Source organism: Elephas maximus, chromosome 24 (assembly GCF_024166365.1).
Source record: "Elephas maximus indicus isolate mEleMax1 chromosome 24, mEleMax1 primary haplotype, whole genome shotgun sequence".
NCBI classification, from domain to species: Eukaryota; Metazoa; Chordata; class Mammalia; order Proboscidea; family Elephantidae; genus Elephas; species Elephas maximus.
The window spans coordinates 41,494,838-41,521,392 of record NC_064842.1 but is presented as its reverse complement, the minus strand read 5'-3'; the positions used below and the strand labels follow the sequence as shown (position 1 = coordinate 41,521,392).

At 43.7% G+C, this 26,555-nt stretch overlaps 1 long non-coding RNA gene across 2 annotated transcripts; it reads right to left on the bottom strand.

Annotated features, from left to right (window-relative positions):
* Nucleotides 1-1,755: 1,755 nt before the first annotated feature.
* LOC126066942 (uncharacterized) lies at nucleotides 1,756-26,555 on the bottom strand. Of its 2 annotated transcripts, none has more exons than XR_007515288.1 (3): nucleotides 26,320-26,555; nucleotides 2,914-3,032; nucleotides 1,756-2,387 (listed from the first exon to the last, which is right to left on the bottom strand). It is a non-coding gene; the product is annotated as an uncharacterized LOC126066942 (long non-coding RNA). The 2 variants fall into 2 exon arrangements; XR_007515289.1 differs by having other exon boundaries at nucleotides 2,921-3,032.

The window sequence follows — 26,555 nt, the reverse complement described above, 5'->3', positions numbered from 1 at the left end:
TTTAAAAAGTAATGTTCTAGTCAGGGGTTGGAGTCCCAGGTGGTGCAAACAGTTAAGGTGCTAGGCTGCTAACTGAAAGGTTGGTGGTTCGAGTCCACCCAGAAGTGCCCCAGAAGAAAACCTAGTGATCTACTTCTGAAAAAATCAGCCACTGAACACCCTATGGAGCACAGTTCCGTTCTGACACACATCCGATAAGCACGAGTCTGAGCTGACTCATTAGCAAGTGGAACTGGTTTAGTGAGGGGCTGGCAAACTGTAGCCCATGGGGCAAAAATGACCTACTGACCGTTTTTGTAAGTAATGTTTTATTGGCACACAGCCGTGCCCATTCGTTTGACTACAACCGCTTTCATGGTATTGTGCAAAGTAGCTGTAGAGTCCTGTTGGTGCAGTGGTTAAGAGCTTCGCTGTTAACCAAAAGGTTAGCAGTTCGAATCTACCATCCGCTCCATGGAAGACCAATGTGGCAGTCTGCTTCTCTAAAGATTATGGTATTGGAAAATCTATGAGGCCGCTCTACTCTGTCCTATAGGGCCGCTGTGAGTCAGAATGAACTCCACGGCAACAGATTTTAGAGTAGTTGTAACAGAGACCATATATGGCCTGCAAAATCTAAAGTATTTACTATCTGGCTCTTCACAGGAAATGTTTGCCAACTCCTGCTCTACACAGCTACCTATTGAAAGGGCTTTAAATGTATTTGCATTTGCTTAAAGAACCTGCTCTGAAAGGTGGCTTTCCTCCTTGTTCACTTGTTCAGGAAGCACTACTAAGATATCCAGACGTGCTGAGGCAGATGCCCTCCAAGTTTTATGTTATACAGACTGAGCCTTTGGAAAGAAGTTTCAACCAGCCGTTATTATATAACTTGGCATTTTGTGTTACACTTTTGTTCTCCCTGGCTTTGTTTTCACAATTTGTAGCAAAATTTTGGTGTGACCACAAGTCTTCTCACAAATTGTTGTGGTGCTTAAGGGAATGTTTTATTCTGGTCTTTATCTAAGAAGATACAGAGCACGCTTGCTCACATGGTCTGTAAGAAGGAAGGGCACACACACAGCAAAAGACAAAATAAACAAGTTGGACCTCATAAAATTTAAAAACTTTGCTTTGTCAAAAGACTTTACCAAAAAAGTGAAAAGACCAGCTACTGACTGGGAGAATATCTTGGGAAGACATTTATCTGAAAAGAATCTAATAACTAATATATATACACACACACACATATATGACCTCAACAACTTAACAACAAGAAGATAAATATCCCAATCATAAAATGGGCAAAGGACTTGAATAGGCATTTCACCAAAGAGGACATTCAAATGGCCACCAGACACATGAAAAGATGCTCAGCATTTTTAGCCATCAGAGAGATGCAAATCAAAGCCACAATGAGATACCATTACACTCCCACCAGAATGGCTGAGATAAAAACGAAACAAAAAAAACAGAAAATAACAAATGTTGGCAAGGATGTGGGGGAAATGCAAAATGGTAAGGCTGCTGTGGAAAACAATGTGGCAGCTCCTCAAAAAAAAAACTAAAAATAGAACTACCACATGACCCAGCAATTCCACACCTAGGTATATACCCAAAAGGCTTAAAAGCAGAGACTCGAAGAGACTTGTTACAATTAAAATCCAGCAAGGTATACTTTGGGTCTGAGGTCACTATCATTGAGACACTGAACCCAAGGTCAGCCGCATCTCCAAGAGACCGAAGAAAGACTCTGGAACCAGTGATCATGACATACATATGGTTTATTTGGGAAGCTTACTTACAGGACCATGGCCCAGGGTGGCGGCCGGACCAGTTTAGCGCTCCACAACCACCTAGCAAGGGACACAAGCTTATATACCATTCCAGCTGGGACCAAGGCTCATTGTTTTTCTCCCATGTCCCTGGGCAGTCAGTGTTCCCAGGGACTTCATGTCCAGGCCCAGATGTTTTCCTTCTTGTCACTAAGGCATTCCTTGGCCTTGGCCGCTGGCCCAGTCATGCCACTCCTGGCCTTGTACCTTAGCCTGAGTCCATCCGGAATTCATCCCCAGCATGCTTCAGGGAAGAGCAATGCTGATTCCATCAGGGAGGGGATGCATATAGCTGAATAGCATTACCTGCAATCCACCCCTGCATACCCTCTTAATGTCCTTATGATCTTACCACTCCTCCTTCCGCGATTGCCATCGGACTTGGTATGCAGAGGAGTGTTGCAAAACCAGACCACATACTCAGTATAACCAGCAACACAGGAAAAGACATAGTAATAAGAGTCCCAATATCACCCAGAAGTCTGTCCGCCAGGCAGACGGGAGGGATTGCAGCCAGCTGGAGACAGGGTCAGCAGCATCATGTTTGATAGTAGTGATGTGTTGCTGCAAGTCCTGCAGAGCCAAAGACACATTTTTAGAGGCATCAGGGCTATACATGCAACATTCAGTGTTTATCATGGCACAGGTGCCACCCTGGGTGGCGGTCAGGATGTCAAGGGCCATCCTACTCTGAAGGATGACCTTCCGTATTTGTTGAGTCTCCCCATTCAGAAGGGTGATAGCCCACCTGTTGTTAAGAGCAGCTGTGGTGTGTCTGGCTAGCACCCCTACCTGCTACTCCACATCTATAGTGGTGGCCTGGGGCAAGAACAGGGACAAGGGGCAAAACCACCATGATGTACACTGGTATGTGTGTTGGGCCATTACAGTTTGCCAATTGCTGGGAACACAGGGGAGAGTGGTGTAAATATTAGAGCTATGTACAGCCACCCCCAGGTGCAGCACCTCACCCATACAGGCTATGTCCAATTTGCACAGCTGACCCTGCATTAACACTCCTAAAGCCCGTATTTGCTTTACAGTTTCTGGGTGGGGGTAGGCTTGGACCTCATCTATCACAGCTGCAGGCATCACTTACATCTTACCCGACCAGATAACACCCAAGTACTTGACCGACAAACCAGGCCTCTGGGTTTTTCCCTCGTTCACTGCCCATCCTCGCCACTGGAGGTGCGCGACTACCTCACCAGCTGCAGTCTGCAAAGAAGCAAATGAGTCAGAGGTCAGCATGACACCATCAATATAGTGGAATATGTCCACCTCAGTAGGGGGAACCCACCACTTGCGGTCAGTGGCAACCATGCCATGGCATTTGGTGGGACTATGCAGGTACCCTTGTGGGAGCATGGTGAAAGTCCACTGCCTCACCTCCCAGCTGAAGGCAAACTGGTCCTGGCTGCCTGAGTGTTAAAAAAAAAATTTTTTTTTTTTTTAGTGTAGAGGTATGCTAAAGAAAGCATTAGCCAAGTCAAGCGCAAAGTGGTAAGTGCCCAATGCCTCCCCTATTTGCCCCATCATCAGTGCGATGTTGGATACAGCTGCAAACAATGGGAGAGTCACCTTATTCAATTCCCAATAGTCTACCATCATTCTCCAGGAGCTGTCTGGCTTGTGCATTGGCCAGACAGGACTATCGAAGGGGCTCTTGGCCAGTCTCAGAATCCCCCACTGGGTGTAGTTCCTGAGCGGCCGCAATGATTTCTTGGTGCCTGCCAGGGAGACGGTACTGCTTAAGGGCCATGACCCGAGCTGGGGAGTGCAACTGCACAGAGGATCATTTAGTATTACCTTGTACTACAGTTTTTACGGCTCTTACTTGCAGGTGGAACTCACCGGAGGTCTGCAGTTCCAGCCCCAACAAGATGTCTCTGCCCAGAATGTATTCCAGTATTGGGGCTGTGTACTTGGTAGGCCTTTGAGGGTATCCTTCCAATCAGCAGCGTTAGTTTGATTTGCCGCACCCTGATGGCCCCAACCCCGTACCCATCAATAGCTGTTAATGGCCCTTTAAACCTATCTGGGCTATCAAACACCAGGGTGCATTCTGCTCTGGTGTCCACCAAAGCCAAAACACGTTGCTTGTTAGTGGGGGTCCAGTGTACTATCATTTCAATGTGTGGCCTCTTGTCCCCTGTCACCCAGCGGAGGGCTTCCGTGGTGTACCTTGGTCACACCCCTAGTTGAGGGGTGAGAGACACTCCCACCCCTCAGCAGGGGGAGCCATAGTCTTGGCCTCCTCTTATGGGCTCTGGTCAGTGCCTTTGTGGAACCCAGATCTTTCGTCAGGAACAATTCTACACCAAAGAAACACATTTTAAAGAATAGACAGTTTGATCAAACATACAGCACAAATAAGAAATGCCTTTGCAGAGAACTGCTGCATTGAGACCCCAGACTTCTTGTCTGAGATGCATGGTTCAGGCTGGGATTGTCTTGTCCCCTCCCATCAGCCATTTAAACCTGTCCATTGAAATGCTCAATTGCCCCTATGTCTTGGGGTGATAAAGAGTGTGAAGAGTTCGTTCAAGATCCAGCAGAAGCCACTGTATAGGATAAAAAGCCCTGAAATAATTTACCTGCCGAGAACACCCTGGCCTGTTGGCTTGGGAATCTGTCCCTGCACAGGTTTTAGCATTCGCTAGGGTCTCGTAGGTGGGTCTGCTATCCAGCGTTTTCTGATGACAGTGGCAGTCCATGCATGTAGGCCCAGTCTAGGATGGTGTGTGAATCTCCATGAACGGTCCTCTCTTAAATCCAGGAGGTGGTCGATAGCACATCTCTTTACTCTGGAGAGGACAATGCTTCAGCCTCTGCAGTCAGCTGGTAAGACCAGTCTGCTTGTTGGCTGTTTTCCACTCTCAGCATAGGGGCTTTTCTGATGACTATCCACATAAGTAACAAAAGCTTCTCGGGAGCAGAACTGATTTTGTTATTTTTTTTGCCCAGATGTTTCATCTCTATGGAGGCTTGCTTTATCTGTCAGTTTGAGGGTTGTCAGTGGCCAGATTGGATGGCCAGGCTGTTAGCTATAGCCCATGTCACAGTTTCCTTGTGTCCCTTTAAGAACAGCCCTAACTGCACCAATTCCCATCAGGACTTGGAGGCAAAAGTTTACAAACGTGTGCATTAATACATCATCATCAGTACACACAATAAGGATTTGTAGGGGCCCCGAGGGACTTACCCATAGTTAGGCTGGGGTAAGCGTCTCAATGATAGTGACCTCAGACCCAAAGTATACCTCACTGGATTTTAACTATAACACAAGGCCTTTGCTCCTCACTGGTGACAGAGAAATTAGGCTTAATCCTCAATCTTAATTATTTCTGAAAGAAGATCTGGGAAAAGTTGGCAGAGCCCTCATTCATTTGTGGAGCCAAGCCTCCACCAAACCAGGTGCAAGCATGGGTCTAGCCCAGTTGCCTGGTAACCTGGAGGTGGGCCCCCCCTTTTAGTTTTCCCCTTACCACTGTAGCTGCAGCGAGGTTGCTGTTCAGTTATCTTGGCTGGAGCAGCTATCAGAGAATTCCGAGGTCTCTTCAAGGTTGCTCAGCACAAGCTATCCTGAAGGGCTTTTTACTCCTTTTTTTTTTTCCTTTTTTCCCTGCTGTTTCAACTCTTGCTTTGCACTGAGTGTTACAGGGGGTTCTCAGAGCGAGCCAGGGACCTGTTTAGCCCCTTCAACTAGCTCCACTCCCAAGCTCTACTGATTGAGCTAGCCAGGCTTTGCTGGCCAACCTGGAATTTCTCCCACAGAAAAGCATATGGACCAGACCTTCCCACATAGAAGTCTCTGGCCACCCTGGGATTTCTCGAAGGTGACTCTTGCTTCCGCAAACGGGGCACTAATGTTTCAGTGGAAGAGGAATATGCTGCACTCAAATCCTGCAGTTGCAGCTCTGCCTCCAGCTGCCTAATTAGGGCCCTAGCAGCTGGCTCCGCATCAGACGCCCCTCTCAGTGCTGCCTGTAGAAGCCACCTCACACTAGCCTCCTCAGCATGGCAATCTGGCTTTTGCTTTGGGACCTCCAGCTGACACAGCATATCTTCAATGCCCTTAGGTGTTTTCGGGGCATCCCTGTACTCATGTGGAGGGCTCCAGCTATCCAAGATAGCTGCGACCCCCCCATGGAGGACAGGGGTCATCCGACCCCCCCACATGGAGGACAGAGGCCATCCCGGGATTCCTCCGGTCAAGGTCTCTCTCCCCACCATATATCCTGCGCTCACAGAGATTTCTTCAGCCTCCTGGCTGGCTCGCCAATTGTTGGGTAACAACCCAGCAGCATCTGAACCCAAGGTCAGCCGCATCTCCAAGAGACCAAAGAAAGACTCTGAAACGAGCAATCATGACATATGTATGGTTTATTTGGGAAGCTTACTTACAGGACTGTGGCCCAGAGTGGTGGCTGGACCAGTTTGGTGCTCTGCAACCACCTAGCAAGGGATACAAGCTTATATATCCTTCCAGCTGGGACCAAGGCTCATTGTTTTTCTCCCATGTCCTTGGGCAGTCAGTGTTCCCAGGGACTTCACATCTAGCCCCAGATGTTTTCCTTCCTGTTGCTAAGGCATTCCTCAGCCTTGGCCGCTGGCCCAGTCATGCCACTCCCAGCATTGCACCTTAGCCTGAATCCATCCCAAATTCATCCCCATTTTTTTTTTTAACACTTCAGAGAATAGCAAAGCTGATTCCATTAGGAGGGGATGCATATAGCTAAATAGCATTACCCTACATGCACCAATGTTCACTGCAGCTCTATTCACAATAGCCAAAAGGGGGAAACAACCTAGATGCTCATCAACAGAAAAATAGATAAACAAAATGTGGTACATACATACAATGGAATACTACTCAGCTAGTAGGAGAAATGAAGTCTTGACACATGCTACAGTATGGATGGAGCTTGAAGACATTACGCTGAGCAAAATAAGCCAATCACAAAAGGACAAATGTTGTATGCCTTCTTATATAAAAAGGCAAATATATAAAGACCAAAATTTATTAGTGATTATTGGGTGGAAAGGAGGGGGAAATGGGGAGTTAACGGTGATGAAAAAATCACATTGATTAAGGATAGGGTTGCACAGCTGATTACTGTAATTGCTGTCAATGAGTTGTACACCTGTAAAAAGTTAAATTGGCAAAAGTTCTGAGATAGATCTATTTACAACAATGACCAAAAAAAAAAAAAAAAAGAGTAGCTGCTGGGGCTGCTTATGTACAGCCATTCACCTCATGGGATTTGGTTCCTTGGTTTGGAGGTTTAGGGTCATGGTTTTATGGGACTTCCTAGTTAATTGGCCTAATAACATGTTTAGTGCTTCTCTTCTACCTCCTAGTTTGTTGCATAGTGCCTGGGGTCTTAAAAGCTTGCAAGCAGCCATCTACTTGCCTGCAGCAACAGAGGAAGAAGGGGAGTCAGGAATAGGGGGAGGATATGGAACGTGTGGCTAATTGCCTCCATGAATAACTACCTCTTTTGCCATGAGGCCAGAGGAACTGGATGGTGCCTGGCTACTGTTACTGAAGATTTTGATCAAAGATTCCATAGAATAATCCTGATCAAAAGGGGGAAAATGCAGAACAGAATTTCAAATGTGCATGGACTCTAGACTTTCTGAAGCCATGGAGGGGGGATGAATCCCTTAAACTATTGCCCAGAAACAATCTTTAAAACTTAACCAAAAATATTCCCTGAAGTCATTCTTTAAACCAAGCAGTAGTTTAGTTTAACTAGTAAAAAAATGTCTGCCTTGAACATTACGCTCTTTTAAGAACTATCTATACGGGATCAAATTGACAATAGCAATTTGAAAGATTAGATAGGAACCTTAGGGGTCAGTGAGTTTATGTTAATGAGGGAGGAACGCCTCAGTAAAAGGGGGTGAGAATGGTTGTACAATTCAAAGAATATAATCAATGTCACTAAGTTGTACAAGTAGAAACCACTGAACTGGTATATGTTTTGCTGTGTGTATTCTCAACAACAACAATGAAGTAAATACAATGTAAAGGAAAAAAAAAAGGAGGAGCAATCTCCCTGTTGTCAGAATTGACTGCAATGAGTTTTGGGTTTGAATGAACTCAATTTAAAATTCTTGGTCATTAAACCAGTGGCATCCCTAGGGGTTTGTGGGGGATGCAGATTGCACTGGGTAACACTAGTCAATGCCAGAACGACTGTCTCTAAAAATTTTTCTGCAGTGTTTCAGCAGAAATTTATTATTTTATATAAAAATATCCTTGTAGTTACTTTTAAAAGCAAAAACATTTTTCTTAAGCCCAGCTTACATGTATCAATATACCTACAAGGCTAAAAGCCTATGCTAATTTACTTTTTGAACTTTCTAATGCACTCTCATCATGCCCAGTAACCCAGTGCCATCAAGTCAAACTCTCATCATAGCTGTCCTTATTACCCAATCATGTGACACTTTGAATCACCCGGTTTCCTCTGCACATACTATGAGCACACTCTGTTGTTTTCATTGCTTATTTTGTCAAATTTCCTGGTGTTTTAGCTACAATATTGTGGTGATTAATTAGCATGGGCGGGTGACACCATGAGTTACTGCACTGGGTGACAACAACCCTAGTGACACTACTGCATTAAATATAAAACTGAATTATCTTAAAATCACAGTTGGTGAGCTGCTACTATCTTCTAGTTGCTTTCACAGAAAGTTTCAATAAATGTTTGTTAAATTTTGTTGAGTTGAATGACACAGTTCTTCTTTACCATATTCTCATCATGACAGGCACCAAAAAGCAATGCCTATCAACATAAAGGGGGCCTGATAAATAATGTTTTCTTTCCTTTATTCATCAAACATCTGAATACCTACCAAATGTCAGGCACTGTGGTAGGTGCTGGGCATACAATGATGAATAAGTGTCAACTGTGAGTTCACAGACTAGTGAAAGAATCAGACACAAAAATAAATAAACAGTTGCCATCAAGTTGACTCTGACTCTGACTCATGGTGACCTCATGTGCATCAGTGTAAAACTGTGCTCCGCAGGGTTTTCAATGGCTGATTTTTTGGAAGTAGATCACCAGGCACCTCTGGGTGGACTTGAATAGCCAACCTTTCATTTACCAGCTAAGCACGTTAACCATTAACCATTTGCATCACCAGGGAGTCTGACACATAAATAAACCAAAAACCAAACCAGTTGCCGACAAGTCGATTCCAACTCACAGGAACTGCCCCACAGGGTTTCCAAGGAGCGGCTGGTGAATTCAAACTGCTGACACATAAATAGATCGCCATAAAATAATGTAGACGTTCAATAATAGCAATACGCCCAGGGTTTTACAGAGCACCAGGGAAAGTTCTAAGGTGGGTAGCTGAGAATGGCTTTCTGTAGAAGGTGATACTGGACTAGTGGGAAAGGTGTTTCCGGCAGAAGGGATAGCATAAGCAATGGTGTGGCAGTGGGAGCTATAAGCAGTCAAGTGTTGCTGGAACATAAAGACATGGCATGACCAGGAGGGAAGCTGGCTGAAGAGGTGGGAAGGACCAGGTCAGGGAGCATCTTAGACTTCATTCTGCAGGTTAGTGGGTCTCAACCCTGGTTGTACATGAGAATTGCCTACGGAACTTTCAAAAGAAATATGGTTGCCTTCCCCTACCCAGCCTGATTAAATCAGAAACTCTGGTGGTGGGATTCGGGCACTAAAAAATTTAAAAACCTGCCCAAGTGATTCTAATGTGCAACTGGGATTTTGAGAACCTGACAGGAAACCTTGAAGGGTTTCAAACCAGAGACAGAAGTCATTTTAGAAAACTTTTCTTTGCAGCTGTGTGAAGGACGAGCTTGAAGGGTCTGAGCAGGAAGGCAGGGAGAGAATGCAAGTGAGAGCTGAAGAGGTCCTGACTAGGACAGATGTGGTGGGAATGGAGATGAGGGATGTTTCTGAAAATTATTTAGGAGATAAAATAGTTTTATAATGGAAAACATTGGGAATGGTTAATGGCGGTGGTTGTACAACATGATGAACACATTTACTGTCACTGAGTAGGAATCGCCTTGATGGTACAAGACAAAAACAACAAACTGTACATGTAAAGATTTTTGAAATGGCAAATGTTTTATTACCTATATATTTACCACACACACACACACACACACACACACACACAAGAACTATTTTACAAAAAAAAAAAAATTTTTTTTTTAAGTTTACGATTTTGTGATTGAGGATGCAGGGAAGGTAGTCGGGGTTGACCTGAAGGTCCCAGCTTGGCTAACTGGAAATGTCCCAGAGACAGACAGGAGGAAAGGGTCTGGGGGAAGCGGGTAAGCTGGACACGTGGAATGTGAGACTGTGCCTGGACACCTGGCAGACACACCCATTAAGCAGCTCAGTTGGACAGACCAGCTGAGTGGTTCAACCCTGGCCTCCAGATTAGGATCCTGCTGCCAACTCTACCAACGGAGAGATGGAGACTGTGTGGGGAGGGTGGGGAGTGGGAAGGATGGTGGAAGGAGAGAGGAAGAGGAATCTCTTCAGTTTCTAAAGTGCATTTCTTTATTTTAAAACATGCTTCAGGGTTAGATTGGGTGGAGATAATGAGGAATTTGATAGCTGATTGAATGGCTCTTTTTTCTTTAATCAATCATGGAGGGTAGCCTCCAAAAAAGTCACTTTTCTAGGTTACAAATGTGTTATGGGAGTTAAAATGGAGGATTGGGGCCCACCCCAGAATACCTCCTGAGAGAGGGTGTGGTGTGTATCTCCAAAGTGCCCTGAGGTCAGGTGTCTTCTCAGAGTGTTCCAAAATTAGCACAGCAGCTGTGCTTGTGGGTGGCAATGCTCTGGCTCACTTGACCTAGAATTGGGCCTCCCTGCCATCAGCTTTGTTTGTGTGAATGGGTTGGGGATCAAACAAGGATCTGTTTCTTTGAAGACTTTCCCCCAGATGCTGCACATCAAGCCAGCACTCAAAGAGGACAGAAAAGATCCTCACTTGTCAGGTTGAAGGGAAAGAGCGAGGAGGGGTATACTGGAAAGGAGCCTCATGGAGGGGCTGATTTTCAGGGAAAGTTCAGTGTAGAAATGACACCTTTAAAGACAGGTGAGGAGCAGGTTCACGTTGAAGGAGTCAGAGTTAAGTATGAAAACTGGAGGCCTGCATGGGACTCCATGCTTTGCACAGGAGGTTGCCGTGTAAGTACCTCCTTGGCGGTGGTTCAACCCTGGCCTCTAGATTAGGATCCTGTTGCCAACTCCAAGGGAGAGATGGAGAGATCGAGACTGTGTGGGGAGGGTGGGGAGCGGGAAGGTAGGTGGAGAGAGAGAGGAAGAGGAATCTCTTCAGTTTCTAAAGTGCACTTCTTTATTTTAAAAAGTATATAATATTTAAAATATATATGTATATATTCTATATAATTTGTATATATTACACACAAACCAAACCTCAGAACAGATGAATGTTTGAGGAGAAGGTTGGGAGGGGAAGGGCAGTCAATTGAGAAAACACTTCATCAGGATTCTGTCATGTTGGATTCTTCCCTCTTTGAGTTTTTGTCTATAGATTATTACTTATGTGGAAGAAGGGCAATGGAAGAAGGGAAAATGGCAAGAAATAGGACTCACTACTTAAATGAAAGTTAATTAGTAATGCATTATGAGGGTATTATAAATCCAGGAGCATCCATTTATATAGCATTTATCTAGGGAGAGAAATCCCTGGGTGGCTGCTAACCAAAAAGTCAGAGGTTCGAGTCTACCCAGAGGTACCTCGGAAGAAAGGACTGTAGATCTACTTCCAAAAGACAACAGCCATTGAAAACCCTATGGAGCACACATGGGGCCACCATGAGTCAGAGTCAGCTCAATGGCAAGTGGTTTTATTTTTTTGTATCTACGGATAATTTTTCTACAAAACACCACCACCATAATCCGAAATAATACCGGAAGATACCTAGTAGCAAGATTAAGAAGTGAATCTTGATGTGTCCTTTGCTTCCATAAAGAATACCATTCTCCACCCAGAGAGGCACCCCCAGCCATCTCCATAACTACTTGGTGTTATTGAGGTCACCTGTAGAAGCAGTGAAGGAGAGGTGGGAGGGCATAAAAGGAGAAGATGTGGGTGGAATGTGACAGGAGCAACACCTAAGGGCTAAAAAGGAGGACTTTTTGTCTGGATTCCCTGGATTAGTATTGAGCTGGAGAATGGAAACTGCCAAAAGGCTCGTCAACTGGGCCAGCGTGTGCCCAGATGTCCACTATCTCAGGCCAAGCCATATCTGTGCTCTGAAACATTTCCTGTGTTTAATATATTCTCTCTGTAATCTTGGTTGGGTTTCCTAGTAAATTTCTTGGATGAATTTAGGGAGCACTTCCATAATCAGGAGAGTGAGAGAGCAGTGAATTCATCCATAAGGGAGGTAGAGAGGGGAGGAAAAACTGTAGGTGGAGTTGAATCCTGGAGTAGAGAACTTTGGAAGAAGAAAGCTGGGGGCAGCTAGAACTGGTGACACAATTAACCCTTCCTTTTTTCTTTATACCTTTGACCTTTGTCTTTCCAAATTTTGTTGAATATTCTATAGTCAGCCTATTCACTTTACTTTCATTTTTATATCTGAAAAAAGTCCTTATAATCTTCCTGCAGTGATCAAGAGAAACCCCTGGGCCAGTCCATTCTGTGTCTCTCCCTTAAAAAACCTAGTAAAATGGCCAGTGTACCCCTAAACACAGGCCCCAAGGCCCTCCAGGCTGGTATCTTTCTCCACTGCTGGTCTTCTCTTCCTTCAGCCCCTGATTTGGAACCTTGGCTGCTTCTCTTTACCATTCTTCAGTCCTCTCCCCCTTACATCAGGTTTCAGGCATGTCCAGTTGGCCGCTTACACATCAAAGTTATTCTAGGAAGCCTCAGCCACCCTCGGCTACTCCATAGGTTGTTATGAGGTGTTACTGAGTCAGTTTCGGCTCCTAGTGACCCCATGTAAAGGAGAGGAATTTCCAAGTACACAGCTGAGTTTGTCAATCATCCAGCAAGGGAAAAAGAGGTGCTATTTATTGGGGGCCTCCAGAGACCTCACTGTCCACCTGTATATATGTTTACTTTTCATCCTTTAGATCCAGGGATTAAAACACAAAGCATAGCATAACATAAGCTCAAAAAGAGGTTATTTCAGTGCTTTGATACGTACTGCAGAACACTTCTTTTACCTTGACGAATTAGATAGAAGTGAATCCACCCTTATTTGAGGCCATAGGGCTGGCATGGGCAGTATGTCTCTTGTGTGGCATTTTAGGGTCCATTTACAAAACTTCTTAAAGTAGTGAACCAGGATGTTTCAGAGTAACTTGCTAAAGAAGGGATGAGTGAAGCAACTACAATAAAGGCAAATGGCCTAGATTCAAGGATTCCATTCTCATCTTGTTTTTATTTGGTTGAATGTTTGGAGACACCGCTCAGGCTCTCCGTTGTTTCTCCAAAAACATTAAAGGAAACCACCATTTATTGAGTAACTAGTTCCAGGCACTGTGCTAAACATTTTGTAGAGCCATAGGTATGTAATTAAATCCTTGAGACAATTCTGTGAGATACGTGTCTATGGTACCATTTTACAGATAAGGACTCTATAACACAGTCACTGAGAGGCTAAGAAGATTGGCCAAAGTCTCAGTGCCAGTAAGCAGTGGATCTGGGATTCAAAACCAGCTTGTCTGATGCCAACATCCATGCTCTTTCTTTATGCCATACTACCTCCCAGTGAAGAACTAAATTCCTCTTTTTATAAGGTTTGGGAGAATGAAGAACTACATGTAAAAAGCTCTGATAGTTCTAAGTCAAGTTATCTGTAAGCCTTTGATTCTTAAGTATGATGAAAAGAAATCGAAAGGAATCAGTTAAAATCTCACGAATTCAAAATGTATTGCTCAGGAATACTCCACATTAGAAATTTTAAGCCCTGGCGGTGCACTGGTTAAGAGCTATAGCTACTAACCAAAAGGTCAGCAGTTCATATCTACCAATGGCTCATTGGAAACCCCACGGGGGCAGTCCTACTCTGCCCTATAGGGTAGCTATGAGTTGTAATCGACTCAACAGCAACGGATTACAACAGGTTACTGAGTTTCTGTTACCAAATCAAACCAAACTCATTGCTGTCAAGTCGATTCTGACTCATAGAGACCCTATAGGACAGTGTAGACCTGCCCTGTAGAATTTCCAAGGAGCGGCTGGTGGATTCCAACTGCCAACCTTTTGGTTAGCAGCCATAGCTTTTAACCACTGCACCACCAGGGCTCCAAGTGCCTGTTAAGGGTGATAATTTTTTTTTTTTTTTTTGAAACCAGATAATGGTGATGGTTGGGTAACATGATGAATGTAATTAATGTCATCAAATTGTAAACATAAAAATGACTGAAATGGCAAGTGTTTTGTTATATATATTTCACCAAAATAAAAACTTCAAAAACAAAAAGAAATTGTAAGTGGGAACATAGAGCTCAGCCTTTTCATTCATAGGTAAGAGGCCTAGTTTTGCTGCCTATCCCATTTAAAATATACGTGCAAGTTAGTAGGGTGGTTTTCTGAGCTAAAGGAGGTCTCAAAGTCATTAAAAATGCAGGGTTTAGGGCTACAATTTTAAATAGAGCTATCAGTAAAGGAAATGTGGACTTCTGACTAATTCAAACAGATTTTAAAAATGAATCCATGACTGCTACACAAATTTCTCACAGGATGAACATAGCAAAATTAGTTCCCTTTTCTGTAGGGTAGATTTATCTCATTTAATGCAAGTCAGTCCAACGGTCCTCTGAATCTGAGACAGGCCAAGGTATAACATGCACAGGCTTTAGATGTCTTAAGAAAGTCCCATCATTCCTGAGGAAATGCAAATATCTCACAGAGGTTTTGTGGATAACCCACAGATTTGGGATTATTTTGTAAAGAAAGTAAGAGTTTGGGAGTGACCTTTGAATTATGACACTCCTCCTAACGTAGCAGGACTTTGCCTCAGATCAACCTAGGCTCGTTAAGCAGTGTCTGGATTCCTGACTGACAGAATCTGTGAGAAAATACATGTTTGTTGTTTTAAACCACCAAGCTTTGAGGTAATTTGTCATGTGGCCTTAGATAACTAGTACATAATTCAGTCACATCACCCAATCTAACCTCTGTATTTTCAGTGAACAGATCCAGTTGAGGTTTGGTCCCATGCCTGAACTCCCACAGATTCAGACTGAGCCAGAACCCAGGCTCCTAATTCACAGGCTGGGATCTCCCACTTCTTTACAGTGTCCTGCAACAGGCGTTATGGAAATGCACTTGGCCTGGCCTGGTTTAAATTCCCTTTAAATGAGCTCACAGCTTTTTCCTAATAAGATATCCCCATTTCTAACTAGGGATAAAGAGGACAGGGCTGAATCTGGAGGGCTAATCTTGAAACTAACCTGTCCTTCTACCCCCACAGGGTTTCCCTTCTCCCAGTCAATCCCCATTCCAGACTCTGGACTTTCTTTTACTCTTGACATTCTGGAATCTCCCTAGATAATAGCTTCCAGCTTTTTACAGGCTTTATCTCTCCTGCTACAACTTAAAGCTATCTGTCTCCAGTTAATTCCTAGTGGAAAAGAGCAGCAGTCTCTCCCCAAGCCCTTTCTCAAGTTGCATATTTCCATTGTGCCCCTCCTTTAGCCCTAAGCCCTCAGAGGACATAGAGGGGACACTGTGTGGTTTAAAATTGGAAAAAGTGTGCATCGGCATTGTATTCTTTCATCTTATTTATTCAATTTGTATGCTGAACAGATTATCTGAGAAACTGGGCTACATGAAGAAGAACATTGCATCAGAATTGGAGGGTTGGAGGAAGGCTCATTAACAAACACAGATTAATATATGCAGATGACACAACCTCACTTGCTGAAAGTGAAGATGACTTGAAGCACTTATGGATGAAGGTCAAAGAAAACAGCCTTCAGTATGGATTACATGTGAACATAAAGAAAATGAAAATCCTTACAACTGGACCAATAAGCAACACCATGACAAACGGTGAAGAAATTGAAGTTGTCAAGGATTTAATTCTTTCTTGGATCCACAATCAACGCCCATGGAAGCAGCAGTCAAGAAATCAAATGACATATTGCATTGGGCAAATCTGTGGCAAAGTGTTAAAAAGCACAGATGTCATTCTGAGAACTAAGGTGTGCCTGACCCAATTTCCTCACATGCATGTGAAAGCTGAACAATAAAAAAGGAAGACCTTAGAAGAGCGGACACATTTGAATTATGGTGTTGGGTGAAGAATATTGACTATACACCATGGACTGCCAGAAGAATGAACAAATCTGTCCTAGAAGAAGTACAGTCAGAAAACTCCTTTAGAAGCAAGGATGGTGAGACTTTGTCTTGCTTACTTTGGACATGTCATCAGGAGAGACTGATCGCTGGAGAATCATCATGCTTGATAAAACAGAGGATCAGTTGAAAAGAGAGAAACTCATAACGAGAAGGACTGACAAAGTGACTGTAACAATGGGCTCAAACACAGCAACAATTGTGAGGATGGCAGTGTTTTGTTCTGTTGTACATAGGGTTGTTATGAGTTGGAACCAACTGGCAGCACCTAAAAACAACTGGGAGGGGGAGGGCAGCCCCAGCAGCACAGCTTCAGTGTCTAGACTGAGAGTGAGGAGGATGGGGTGGGGTGAAGCAAAGAGAAGCTGGGAGGGAGCAGAGGGTGGGGGCTGGGCATGGGAGTGGCCTGGGCTTTGGGAAGTCTGGGGCCAAGATAAAGGTGGAGATGGAATGGGGAGTCTATGATAGGTGGGAGCTGGGGCCTGAGTTGTGCACCATTGGTGGGAATAATGCTGTAAGGGTCAAAGCCAGACTGAGAGGCCAAAGGAGCCTGAGTTTGGGAGGCAGGGGATGCAGAGGATCAGGAACTCGGACTCAACTCCCCGGCCTCAAACACAGGTAACAGCATCAAGTAGACCTTGATACTAAAACAGCTGTCTGCCCAAGTGGTCTGTTTGCCTCTAGTTACAACAGAAACCAGCCCCAGGGCAGGGATATCCTTCATTTTCATTGACTTTCCACCTCAGAACAAGTGCCTTCACGCTCACAGAAAGGAGGAAGTGGAGGTGAGGGCTGTTTGCCAGTCACACTCCACAAACTCCTCCCCAGTGGCCCATGGGTGGGTGGGAGGGGCAGACAGGGGGGTGGTGGGGTGTGGTGGGCTTTGTGGTTTCCACTCCTCCTGGCACACCCATGTGTAATAATGATAGGGAAAGAGTCTCCTCAGTGTTTGGCTGCTTCTGGATTTGTGGATCATGGTTGGTGGCGCCAGGAGGACAGCAGCTTTTTTAAGATTCCAGATGGACCTAAGTACTACACAGAAATCTTTGACCCTGGAGAGGACTGCAAGCCCAAGAAACCGGTTACCTCTTCCTGTCACCTGGTGGATCCTCCAACTAAATTTAGACCACTTCCAAGCCTCTTGCCACTGAAATTACCTTTGTACTAAATTGAGCAGAGGTCACAAAATGGCAGCCTGGGGGATCCTGCCCTTGGATAATTTTTATTTGACTGAGCTCAGTATTTAAAGAGAAAAAGTGGAATTACTTAAAAATTGGGATATTTCCACTAATTACAGAGTAAATGAGGACTATTTTAGGTGAAGGGAAAGACAGCACGCAATGCAGGAGATGTCAGCACAACTGGACTAAACCAAAAGCAAAGACATTCCTGAAAAAAGTGAACACTTCGAAGGTCAGCATAGCAGGGGCAGGGGTTTGGGGACCATGGTTTCAGGGGACATCTAAGTCAACTGGCATAATAAAATCTATGAACAAAACATTCTGCATCCAACTTTGGAGAGTGGCGTCTAGGGTCTTAAATGCTAACAAGCAGCCATCTAAGATGCATCAATTGGTCTCAACCCACCTGGAGCAAAGGAGCATGAAGACCACCAAAGACGCAAGGTAATTATGAGCCCAAGAGGCAGAAAGAGCCACATAAAGCAGAGTCTACATTAGCCTGAGACCAGAAGTACTAGATACTGCCTGGCTACAACCAAAGACTGCCTTGATCGGGAACACAATGGAGAACCCCTGAGGGAGGAGGAGAGCAGTGGGATGCAGACCCCAAATCCTCGCAAAAAGCCCAGACTTAATGGTCTGACTGAGACTAGAAGGACCCCGGAGGTCATGGTCCCCAGACCTTCTGTTAGCCCAAGACAGGAACCATTCCCAAAGCCAACTCTTCAGACAGGGATTGGACTGGACTATGGGATAGAAAATGATCCTGGGGAAGAATGAGCTTCTTGGATCAAGTAGACACATGAGACTACGTTGGCATCTCCTGTCTGAAGGAGAGATGAGAAGGTAGAGGGGGTAAGAAGCTGGCCGAATGGACACGAAAAGAGAGTGGAGGGAAGGAGTGTGCTGTCTTATTAAGGGGAGAGCAATTAGAAGTATATAGCAAGGTGTTCGTAAATTTTTGTGTGAGAGTCCAACTTGATTTGTAAACTTTTACTTAAAGCACAATAAAAAATTTTTTAAAAAGAACTAAAAAAAAAAAAATGGAATATTTCACTCATGTGTGGAGTCCCTGGGTTGTGCAAACAGTAAACACACTTGCCTGTTAAATGAATGTTTAGTGGTTTGAATCCACCCAGAGGTGCCTCAGAAAAAAAGGCCTGGTGATCTACTGGTGAAAAATCAACCCCTGGAAACCCCAAGGAGCCCAGCTCTACTCTGACATACATGAGGTTGCTATGAGTTGGTAGCTATTACTCAAGTCCAGATTTCTGGCTCCTCTGGTAGCAATGGACCTCGTTCCCTTAAATCATCAAGCGCCCGGCACTGAAGTGGGCTGCCTCCTTCGGATGATGCAAGCACCGTCTCTCCAGGCCTCCACAGCCCTTGCTCAAGCGGCAGAAGCTTAAGCACTAAGCCCTGCCGGTTTACTGCTTACCTCATCTTCCTGGCCCCTGTAGGCATCAGGGACCACCTTCCTCCCCACTGGAACTGAAAGAATGACCTGGCCCCGAAGACGATATAGGCAACATAATACAAAGACCAAAATTCCTATTAAAAAAAAAACAAAATTCCTATACTTAAAATATATTTTTGATATCTGATGAAAGGCTCTTCATAATAACCCTAATAATCTGCCTGCTCCATTTTATTCTTACTTCTACATTGCACTTTCAAGAGCTCTCATAACAGAAATTGCCTGAATCAACTGCACTTATATAATTAGCATAATAACATTGGTCAAGATAAATTAGCTTTGCGCAAGCATAAAACAAACAGAGGGAACCATTTCTCACTAACTGAAAGAAGTCATACAGTGTAGATTATGTCCAGAGATGCTAGTTTGGTTCAAATCTGCTTTGATTAAAATATAAAGAAAACAGCTGAATTGTAATAACAGAGCAGCTGTTTAACTCACTGGTAATTTCATCAGGGGACAAGGGAGTGGGGGCTAATGATTCCTGATAGATTGTACTGTCAGGTTATTAGCTATTCAAGTGAATATTCCTCATTAAACTCAATAGGTAAATTGGCTTCTTTGCTATTTGCCCCACATTCTTTTTCATTGTACACCTTGTATGATGGCACTGAACTAGCACTACACAAAATAAATCCACACAGGCAGCTGTTCAGTATATTCTAGTTTAATCTGAAAATATGCTGCATCAAAAGATCACTCAGAACCAATAAGCATTGAGACTTTCTTCCACTGAGAAGCCCTGGCGGCCCAGAGGCTAAGCACTTGCGTGCTAACCAAGAAAAGGTCAGCGGTTCGAACCCACCAGCTGCTCCAAGGGGGAAAGATGTGGCAGCCTGCTTCCATAAAGATTTATAACCTAGGAAATCCTATGGGGCAGTTCTACTCTGTGCTATAGGGTCACTATGAGTTGGAATTCAACTCGCCAGCAATCTGTGAGGGTTCTACTGAGGGCCAGGTAGGTGAAAAGTGTCGCCCTGTGAGGGCTGGTAATTGGCTGGGGAAATGTGATCAGATGACTCATTCCTTGTTTGTCTTCTTTGTGTTGCCTTCCCCTCCCGCTCAGCATGTTGGGCCTTGGCAAGTTACCCCTGGGCAGAGGACATTGGGTTAGTTAGTAATATTTACTGAGCTCTCACTTTATGGTTCAAATTCTGTCTTTGAGACAAAGGCTCAAATAAAATTATTAAAACCAAAAACCAAACCCACTGCTGTCGAGTCTATTCCAACTCATAGTGACCCTACAGGACAGAGTAGAACTACCCCATAGAGTTTCCAAGGAACACCTGGTGGATTTGAACTGTCGACCTTGTGGTTAGCAGCCATAGCACTTAACTACTATGCCACCAGGGTTTCCAATAAAAAGATAGCAGGCAGGCCTAAATCAAACCTGTTGCTGTTGAGTAGATCTGGACTCATAGCTATCCTATAGGACAGAGTAGAACTGCACCACAGGGTTTCCAAGGCTGACTGCCACATCTTTCTCCCATGAAGTGGCTGGTGGGTTTGAACTGCTGACCTTTCAGTTAGCAGCTGAGCACTTAATCACTGTACCACCAGGGCTCCCCTAGGCAGACCTAGTTCTTAAGAATTCTAGTTTCTAGTTTTGGCTTAATTGCTGTTTTACTCTATAATACTGAACAGGTGATCTCTTCTGGACCCTCATTTTTAAGATCTTATGGACACAAATGCCTGATCTCTAAGCCTGTAACAAAGGATGAGGCAGAGAGGCTGTAAAAGCATGTGACCTGGAAGGTCCTGTAAAGTGTTGAGTTATCATAGTCACACTTGTTCTCAGTGTTCTCTCCTGGATATCACAAGGGGTTGTGGTTTTGGAGGGTCACATGAGAACAGGTAGATAAACTTTTTAAAGATAAAAAAGGTAGGTGAATTTTTTTTTTTTAATTGTACTTTAGATGAAGGTTTACAGAACAAACCAGTTTCTCATCAAACAGTTAGTACACACATTGTTCCATGACATTGGTTAACAACCCCATGATATGACAACACTCTCCCTTCTCAACCCTGGGTTCCCTATTTCCAGCTTTCCTATCCCCCACCCACCTTCCAGCCCTGCCCTAGGGCTGGTGAGACCCTTCAGTCTTGTTTTGTTCCATGGGCCTGTTCAATCTTTGGCTGAAGGGTGAACCTCAGGAGTGGCCTCATTACTAAGCTGAAAAGGTATCTGGGGGCCATACTCTCAGGGCTTCTACAGTCTCTTTCAGGCCAGCAAGTCTGGTCCTTCTTTTCGAGTTAGAATTTTGTTCTACATTTCTCTCCAGCTCTGTCAGGACCCTCTGCTGTGATCCCTGTCAAACAATCAGTAGGGCACCCTCTTGTTGTACTGGACTCAGTCTGGCGGAGGCCTTGGTAGATGTGGTCCATTAGTCCTTTGGACTAATCTTTCCCTTGTATCTTTAGTTTTCTTCATTTTTCCTTATTCCCAAAGGGGGAGACCAGTGGAGTATCCTAGATGGCCGCTCACAGGCTTTTAAGACCCCAGATGCTACTCACCAAAGTAGAATGTTGAACATATTCCTTTTAAACTATGTTTTGCCAGTTGAGCTAGATATTCCCTGAGATCATGGTCCCCACAGCCCTCAGCCCAGCAATTTTGTCCCTCAGGGGGTTTGATGTGTCTATGGAGCTAACATGACCTTGCCTTGTACAGGTTGTGCTGGCTTCCCCAATATTGTGTACTGTCTTTCCCTTCACCAAAGTTTCTACTTATCTACTGTCTATTAAGTGTTTTTCTATCCCCGCCCCTCCCCTCCTTCATAACCATCAAAGATGGTTTCTTTTTGTATGTAAACCTTTCCATGAGTATTTACGGTAGAGGTCTCATACAATCAAAAACCAAACCCAGTGCCATCGAGTCGATCCCAACTCATAGAGACCCTGTAGGACAGAGTAGAACTGCCCCATAGAGTTTCCAAGCAGCGCCTGTGCCGACCCTTTGGCTAGCAGCTATAGCACTTAACCACTGCGCCACCAGGGTTTCCTCTCATACAATAGGTAGGTGAAATTTTAGAAGCAATGAAGCATGGAGAAAAAACACAGATCAGTACAGTGTTTCTCATTATAGTGAGGATCCGGGTTTAAAAAGAATTTAACTGTGAAACATATACCTATGGCAGTCTGTGTGGGGTAGGCAACTGGTTATATGATGTGATTAAGGGGTACCCACAAAATGATCATCCTTAAGGAAAGGAATAAATCACTTGCCACTTGCTGTTACCGTGGCCTGCATTAATTCAGTCAACAGACGTACAGTGAGTCGGCTACAGTGCAGGGCCCCCATGGGTTGCCCAATAGATATTGATCACTGAGCTATGCCCCTCTCTCAATTTGAAGTTTCCTCTATTCAACATCTCTCCTACTGCCTGCCACGGGGCCTAACATCTTATTAAAGATACATTTCAAGCTGAATGTATGTGAAAGCTGGACAAATTGAAAGCAAAACATTGGCTTGCACATGGAGGCCGCCAAAGCGATGCTACTGTTCATTCCCTTATATGCATACACCTGCCCTCACTTGGCTGGTGTGTAATAATTTCCTCTCTAACCTCACCCCAAACATCTGGCACTTTTTATGTGAAGCCAGTTAAGATTTTTTTCCCCTTCTTTTTCAGAAGATATTAGGGGAAATATGCACCATGGGATGTGGGAGATGTTAAAATCCTACTGTTTATGTCTGCAATTCCTATTATTTTCTCCCATTCCAAGCATGAACATTTACCTCCAACTGAGCCAAAGTTGAAATATTCAGTTGTTTCTTTTTTCTTTTAAATAATTCATACTTGGTGAGATGTGCATTTTTTGAAAAAGAAAAAGTAAACAAGGGGAAGATTTATTTTTTACAGACTTGCTGGAGTGGGGTGAGCATGCTGGTGAGGGTAGGGCCAAGATGCTGAGGGAAGGTGGAGGCAGGGACCAGTAGGACTTGGGTCCCTGGACCATGACCCAGCATCCACAGGAGGAAGGAAGAGTCCATCAGTCTGCCTCCTCCCAGATGTTGAATGCAAAAGGTGGTCCTCACCTCAGTAAAAAGGGATGTTCCTTCTTCTTCTCCCTTCTTTTCACCTTGTTGTTGTTGTTAGGTGCCATCGAGTCAATTCTGACTCATAGCGACCCTGTGTACAACGGAATGAAACACTACCCAATCTTGCACCATCCTCATAATCATTGCTATGTTTGAGCGCATTGTTGCAACCACTCTGTCAATCCATTTCGTTGAGTGTCTTCCTCTTTTTCCATGACCCTCTACTTTACCAAGCATGATGTCCTTCTTCAGAGACTGATCCCTCCTGATAACGCGTCCAAAGTACATGAGACAGTCTACCACCCTCACTTCTAAGGAGTGTTCTGGCTATACTTCTTCCAAGACAGATTTGTTCAATCTTCTGAAAGTCCATAGTATATTCAATATTCTTTGCTAACACCATAATGCAAAAGCATCAATTCTTCTTTAGTGTTCTTTAGTCATTGTCCAGCTTTCACATGCATATGAAGTGAGAGAAAATACCACAGCTTGGGTCAGAAGCACTTTAGTGCTCATAGGGACATCTTTGCTTTTTTACACTTTAAAGAGGTCTTTTGCAGCACATTTGCCCAGCGTAATACATCATTTGACTTCTTCACTGCTATTTTCATGGGTGTTGATTGTAGATCCAAGTAAAATGAAATCTTTGACAGCTTCAATATTTTCTCCATTTCTCATGATGTTGCTTATTGGTACAGTTGTGAGGATTTTTGTTTTCATGTTGAGGTGTAATCCATACTGAAAGCTATAGTCTTTGATCTTCGTCAGTAAATGCTTCAAGTCCTCTTCACTTTCAGCAAGCAAGTTTGTGTTATGTGCATATGACAGGTTGTTAATGAGTCTTCCTCTAATCCTGATGACTTGTTCTTCTTATAGCCTAGCTTCTCAGATTATTTGCTCAGCATATAGATTGAATAAGTATGGTGAAAGAATACAATTCTGATGCACACCTTTCCTGATTTTAAACCATGCAGTATCCCCTTGTTCTGTTGGAATGACCGCCTCTTGATCTACGTACAGGTTCCTCATGAGCACAATTAAGTGTTCTGAAATCCCCATGTTCTTTCTTCCTCGCCCTTCTTTCCATCTTAAAACAACTGTTTCCTGACCAAGGGCTCAGGGTGGAACATATTTTCTGTCCTCTGGTTAGAAAAACAAACTCTACACCTCTAGCTTCTTCACTCTGGCTGGACACAGACTCCCTTATCTGCCTGGCTCAAGGAACAAACTGTTCGGCTTGATGTCCTTGATCATCAGTGTCTCACGGTCCCAGCCTAGTTCAATTTCTAGGATACCCAGCTCCATCCACAAGCCTTGGCAGAGAATCCCCGCCCTTTGCTTTATGAAAATATGAATGTTGCTGAGCCCCCAGGACTTGTTCTTTATCACTCTGGGGTATTTTCTTTGAATGGAATCCAGTCTCTCAGATTCCCACGTCCCAAGAAGCTACTCTCTGTCTGATGTAACATTCTGTTGCCGCTCACTGTGAGCTGGTCTTATTTTGTTCTTTTCATTAGGGAATGTTTTCATCAGCGGCCTGTGAGTTGGAAAGGCTCCATGCTCAAAAAGAGGGTGGCTTTGTCTCTCTTCATTTCATGACCTCTGCCAGGAGTTCTTTTGAGGTTCCAGACAAGACATAATGGGGAGAAATGCTAAGAGCCACAGCACTGGTGCAATGTTGGGATTTGCAGATGAACTACTAGTTAGGCATCTAGATATATTAAAATTTTGTCTCTATAATCTGGATGTGACTAACTCTTAGTTAATGCTAGAGGAATAGGCAGAGTTTGTTCTCAAGGGAGAAAAGCAGAATGAGAAAACAGGCATATGGACAACTGGCAATGTTCCAACTACTTTGTCACAAATTGCTAAATTCACCATTATTAGATCCAAACATTATCAGCAAATTTGAGTCTCTTTGGAACGACACTGGGTTCCAGCAGAGATGGCCCAAACCTCCTCAATATGGAGGTGGAATACTAAATTCTATTCTATTAACTCAGGTTTTTAGGAAGGGAAGTAGAGCTTCTTAACATTTGTTATCAATTTGTTATCAATTATGTGTCAAACACTAGTAGGATACTTGCATGTATGTTAATTTAATCCTGACAGCAGTTTGGAAAGTAGGTTATGACTACAATGTGTCTGTGGATTTATTTGATTTAGTTTTATTACATTCATATGACTCACTCTCTTAATCGGTCAGGTCATTGCTCAAATGTCCCTTTTCACATGTGTTTACTGAAACCCCTATCCATAAGAAGAGCTCCTGTCATTCTCTGTCTCACTTGTATAATCTCCTTGATACTGTTACTTTCTGGGTGAATTCCTTATTCCAATTTGTTAATTCTCTCTTCAACTATGTCTAGTATAGACTATCCTACTGAGTTGTTTTTTTTAATGGCTATATTTTTCTTCTCCAAGTTTTCTAATTTTAGATCCACATGTGTTTATTTCATTTTTGCCTGTTTTGGTGGCATGTGTTATCTTTTTTAAGGATGCAATTCCTTCATTTATCTCTTTAAGCATTCTAAATGTACATATTTTCAAGTATTGCTCCAAACTATTATTTTAATTTTTTCTGGAAAACACTTCTTATAGTAAATGGAAAAGGAAGGACATTCTTTTTGTTCCCCTCAGTGCTCAACGATTATTAGCTATCAATAGAAAGAAAACATGGTACAATGAGCTCTTATAGTAGTGGCTGTTAACGGATGAGATGTGTCTCTCCTCATAGGTAAGTGATGCTACACTGGAATTCTTTTGTGCATCTTGGGAGATACAATCTTACCTGTGCTACATGTTATTTTGTGGCAACAGAAAATAGGCTGAGGGCCAGCCAATCTTGCACGGCAATGTTTTTGTTGGGAGGCTGGATTAAATCCCCTGCAAGGACGAAATAATGGCCTATAATGGGCTGAGAGCTGTGCCTATGAACCTGCTCCCATTTATAGAACTAAGAAGAGGATTCAGCTAGTGCCCGAGTGGACAATGAGCCCAACCTAAGGCAATCCAATAGCCTCTCTGTTGATAAAGGTATAGATATTGCCTTGGTCAAAGAGAATAAAAAGGTAAAAATAGGTTATATGGGGAAAATGCTGAGGAACAAGGAAAAGGGATCATCATACCAAAGACTCAGAGGAAGAACCTACTTCTGAAAATGATTTACTTCAGGAATCAGAAAATTGGGGGATATGTGTGGCATCCCCAATAGACAGAAAAAGGTAGGAGAGAAGAAAAGCAAAAATTTCAACACTAACAGAAACCCAAAGAAACACATGTGTTAAGAATGAACCATAGGATTTCCCCAAAGATACACAAATGGTTAATAAGTACATAAACCCCATTCCAAACCCAACACCCACTGCTGTCAAGTTGATTCTGACTCATAGCAACCCTATAGTACAGAACAGAACTGCCCCAGAGGGTTTCCAAGGAATTCAAACTGCCTACCTTTCGGTTAGCAGCCAAGCTCTTTAACCACTATGCCACCAGGGCTCCATAAACATCATTGGTCATTTAAAATCAAAACCTGTTGCTGTGGAGTCGATTTTGACTCATAGCGACTTTATAGGATGGAGTAGAATGGCTCCCATAGGATTTCCAAGGCTGTAAATCTTTACTGAAGCAGACTGCCACATCTTTCTCCCACGGAGTGACTGGTGGGTTCAAACTGCTAACCTTTAGGT